Raw genomic sequence first — 4954 nt, 5'->3', positions numbered from 1 at the left:
AACATACTTGAACCGTATGGCAAGAGTACACTATGAAATCGTATGGCGAGGTACCACAGTATGAACCGTATGGCAGAGTACCAGTACTGATCGTATGGCAGAGTACCATACTACGTACTGCAAGTCCGTATGACCGTATGAGTAGTAACTACGTATGAACCGTAGGCAGAGTACCAACATGTACTGAACCGTATGGGAAAGCTACAACAGAACTGAACAGTAATGGCAAGTACCACATGATGATGCCGTATGGCAGAGTACAAGTCTGAACCGTATGGCAGAGTACCCATAAAAGTACTTGCAAGTACGTCTGACCTTGGCAAAATCCGAATAACTATGGCAGAGTAACCACAGTATGAGTACTGCCGTATGGCAAAGGTACAACCAGAACTGAACAGTATGGCAGAGACGCATACACCATGGCAGAGTACAACATTGACCGTATGCGATCGACATAACCGTATGGCAAAGTAACCCACAGAACTGAGTAAAGACAAGTACTGAAGAGGCGAGGGTACACCGTAACTACTTATCTGAAGCCGTATGGCAGGTCCAACCATCCCCACCACAGTAACTGAGTCCGTGTGTGCGTAGGCAAGTAACCAAGTACTTTGAATACGGTATGGGCAAAGTACCACATAAGAAGAACGTAATGGCAGAGTAACCCCAGTACTGAACAGTTATGGCAGAGTACACAGGTCTTGAACTATGAAGGCAGGTACCACAGTACTTGTGGTACTCTGCCATACGGTTCAGTACTGTGGTACTCTGCCATACGGTTCAGTACTGTGGTACTCTGCCATACGGTTCAGTACTGTGGTACTCTTCCATACGGTTCAGTACTGTGGTACTCTGCCATACGGTTCAGTACTGTGTGTCACACTATGGTGAAGTGTAGCCTTCATTTTCACTTCCCTCAAAACATTTATGAGCAAGACTTGAAAATCTTTTAGAATCCCCCACTAAGCTGACACCAGTTGGATGGTTTCAGAGCACTCGTAACAGGGCAACACTGAACTGATCCATCCATTTCTATCTCAGTGCGTCTGTGAGGTTTGAGCATTGCACTGCTGACCTGTCCATCCCTCTTGTATTCCTGTATCTCTCTTTACATCTCCCTGTGAAGCTGGGCTGGCCTCAGTAACCTACTCTGGTAACCTGAGACACTGCACTGCTCTGCCTCAGTCACACTCCCCCCCTCCCCGTCCTGGGCTTTTACAGGCGTTAGGCTTCACTTTAGTGACCTGTCTGTGCCTGTAAACCACAGTCACCCTCAGTCGTCCTATCTGATCCCTGATAAAGAACACAATGAAACTCTATCTGTCACCGCCCCACACATCCTACACAATATTATCACAGACCTTTATTTAACCAGGTAAGTTTTATGTAACAATGACCCAGGGGAAGAGTTGAGGTAAGGCGCGGATATACGTTTTAGTGGCTTTTGAGTGTCTGTCTGAGGTACGACGACTATTTTGATGACACTGTTTCCAGCACTTAGCAGCTAGTTGTCAAGAAATTGTGTTGGCACAATGGCTGCTTCTTTAGAAGTTCTTTATTATGTACACACATCCAATCATGGGATGGCCTCGGTCCAGCTAAATTAGGATATTAATATAGGGACTGAAGCAAATATGGCGCTGTCTGAATCAGACCAGTTTTTGTACATTTATATCTGTACAAACTAAAATGGACACTTGCCCACACACATCCAGCTCTGACCTCTACTCCTGTAAGATCTGCTAATACGATCTAACGACTGGCAAAATACTTGGAAACATCAAGTGCCTGACTGCTCAACAATAACGACATCTGCCTCAGAATATCCAATTAGCACCATAAACGGCCACAAGAGGTCCTGCCAGGGTGTGTGTGTGTGTGTGTGTGTGTGTGTGTGTGTGTGTGTGTGTGTGTTTGGTGTGCATGTGTGTAGTGTGTGGTGGTGTGATGTGTGGTGGCGTGCGTGGCGTGCGTGCGTGCGGGTGCGTCGTGCGTGGCGTGCGTGCGTGCGTGCGTGCGTGCGTGCGTGCGTGCGTGCGCGCGTGCGCGCATGTGTGAGTGTGTGTACCATGTGTTTGCCTTTGTGTGTGTTACCTGCCTCTTTGGCTGGAAACTATCACTGTCTCTGACTAATGGGATTGGTAGAACACCAGCGGCTAATGCAGGCTGCTGCCATCAAGTCGCCCATTTAAAGCAGCACTGATCTGATTGCTGGAGTTTATTGGAAAATGGAGAGAGCCGGGCTACGCTCACAGTGTCTCTTTCAGTACCTCACTCACTGAATGGACAGAAATGCTCCAGTCTTTACCTAGTTAGCACCCTTATCAGTTCGAGTGAGTTAGGGGTCACTTTGTATAAGGAGGATGTTTTAATGTGATTTCATTGTAGAGACTGACAGGAAATAGCTCAGTCAATGATTCCCTTCATGATTAGAAACATGTGGGACAGGTAGGGGAGTAAGTGCCTATTGTCTGGGCTTGTTTATGAAGCTATAGAGAAGTACTGGACTGGGTATTATTTCCCAGCTGTTTCCAGGCCTTATACCACCTATAGGGGAACTTTGTTCACAATTCTAAGCCATATAGGTCATTTAATGTAACAGTCTCTGTGGGAATTCTATCTTATAGTATATATAGTTCCTGGTGTGTTTTTACACTCCCTGGGGAACAGTTACCAAGATGCTCTATTGTCATGCCCCATGAATGGACAGGACACATCCTCAATTAGAAAAATTGGTTTTCAATGAGTGAAAGATGTGTTCCATTTTTAAATGTTTAGATGCTATGTCATTACTGTGAGGGTAACGAAAGATTGACTTGGTGAGAAAATAGACATTCTGAATGAAAAAATAGAACTTATATGAATAGCATCAGGAAGAGTGTGTGTTGTCTCATTTCTATATCCTCTCCCTCTCCCTCTCTCTCCCTCTCTCTCCCTCTCTCTCCGTCTCTCCCCCTCTCTCTCTCTCTCCTTCTCCCTTTAGCTTGCGGCCACCCCCCCCCCCGATCATCTTACCACCCCCTCTGATTTCATTTGGCCGTCGCCAGCTAATCAGGAGCCAACATCTGGATGGTTTCCGTGGCAACTGGCCCTACCACATTTTCACGGCCTTAAAAGGTGGGTTGAGGTCTGGGAAAAAGCAATGAGAAACGGGAAGAGATTGACAGGCGTGATGGACAGAGTGGAGGTCGGAAAGACGCTCCACTCCCACAGCCACACAGAGAAAGACCTGGTGGGTGTGTATGTATGATTGTGTATGTATTACCTCATACCCCATGGGTCTACAGCCCATCCCAGAGACCCAACAGGACAGGGTGGAGTGGAGGGACCTGTGCGTTACTGTGGGGAGGTGGAGATGGAGCCATTTACTAACTGCACCCAGAGGCTAGCTGACCCAACAGTAGCTATGTGGCCTATAAATACATTGTCATACACACAACAGGAGAGAGAGAGAGAGAAGAGCTAGAGAGAGGAGCGAGAGAGAGAGAGAGAGAGAGGAGGCGAGAGCGAGAGAGAGAGAGAGAGAGAAGAGAGAGAGGAGAGAGCAGAAGAGAGAGAGAGAGAGAGGAGAGAGAGAGGAGAGAGAGAGGAAGAAGAGGAGAGAGAGAGAGAGAGAGAAGAAGAGGTGAGGTAGGAGAGAGAGGAGAAGAGAAGATTAGCGAGAGAGAGGAGAGAGAGAGGGAGAGAGAGAAGAGAGCAATGCGTAGAGGGAGAAGAGGGGAGAGGAGAGAGAAGCGAGAGGAGAGAGAGGAGGTAGGCGATGAGAGGGAGAGAGAGGGCGAGAGTCAGAGAGAGAGGTTAGAGAGAGAGAGAGAATGGAGAGAATTGACGTCTGAAGAGAGAGAAGAGGAGGAGAAGAGAGAGCAAACAGGGAGCCTTCCAGCAAGCCAAATAGAGGGTAGACCCCGATGGATGTGTGGGTGTGGTGTAATAGGTGTAGTGTTTGCAGTGTCTTAATTATTTTGGTCTTGCTCTTCGCTCCTCTCTCTTGTCCTGTTGTGTCGGGCATACGCCGGTTGTTGTTCTCACCGCTTTTCTGCGTCTCAGGTTCGCTTTCTCCGTTGGTTCGAAGGAGGGGGGCGAAGGTGGGTAGGGGTGATGGAGGGGAAGGAGGCAAATGGAGGGGGATGGCAGGCGGGGACGGAGGGCGGCGGTAGGTGCGGGTAGGGTGGATGAGGGAGGGGGTAGAAAGATAAAAGGATGAGGAGAGTGGAACAATGGCCCTCATTCATTTCCATGTGTTGAAAAACAAAAACTCTTCTTGGACCATGCAGGAGGTTTTAAGAGGGGGGGGAGCTGGGGCATCGCGGATGGGGCGTAGGGTACTGATTTCTAGGGAACTCTCAACGCTACAAAGGCGGTAAGGGAGCGCACAAACTGTGGGTTGTCGGAAACATTTCGTTAGCTCTTCTGTCAAATCGTGTGTCTGGAGTGACGGAGGAAGAAGGATTTGACAGTGTGCTTTTTTTAAGGACACATGTGGGTCTGCACTCAAGGTGCGCGTGTAATTAATGGGTCTCTGAGGTTGCGCGTCGACCTCGTTGGGGGGAGACTGATGCGTGTGTAGGTTCAGGTTGGGTGGTTCGGCTTTTACGAGCCCTTTGCTGGAGCCTACGTGGGCTGCGGCAGTGATTCTCGAGAACCGAAATTAGAAATATAACACATATCAGACAGCCAAAAATTGGAGCTTCAGACATAAATAATAGGTGCAATGAGGGAATGGATGAATGAAGAGAATGAGGGATCGGAATCATGATGAGTGAGGGAATGAGAATGGATGAGTGTGAGGGGAAATGCAGAAACGGAGAATGGTGGCGGAAGGGAATGGGATGAGGAATAAGGATGAGAGAAAGAAGGGAATAATCACATTTTCATGTGGTTTAGTAGCCCGTTGAGTTCTTGGGTCATAAGAGGCGGAGTCAATGGTAGAGGGAGGTATTTGCTGAGATGTCGT

The sequence above is a fragment of the Salvelinus sp. IW2-2015 genome, unplaced genomic scaffold (assembly GCF_002910315.2).
Source record: "Salvelinus sp. IW2-2015 unplaced genomic scaffold, ASM291031v2 Un_scaffold1682, whole genome shotgun sequence".
Taxonomy (NCBI): domain Eukaryota; kingdom Metazoa; phylum Chordata; class Actinopteri; order Salmoniformes; family Salmonidae; genus Salvelinus; species Salvelinus sp. IW2-2015.
The sequence above is the reverse complement of the archived record's forward strand: the minus strand, read 5'-3'. Positions refer to the sequence as shown.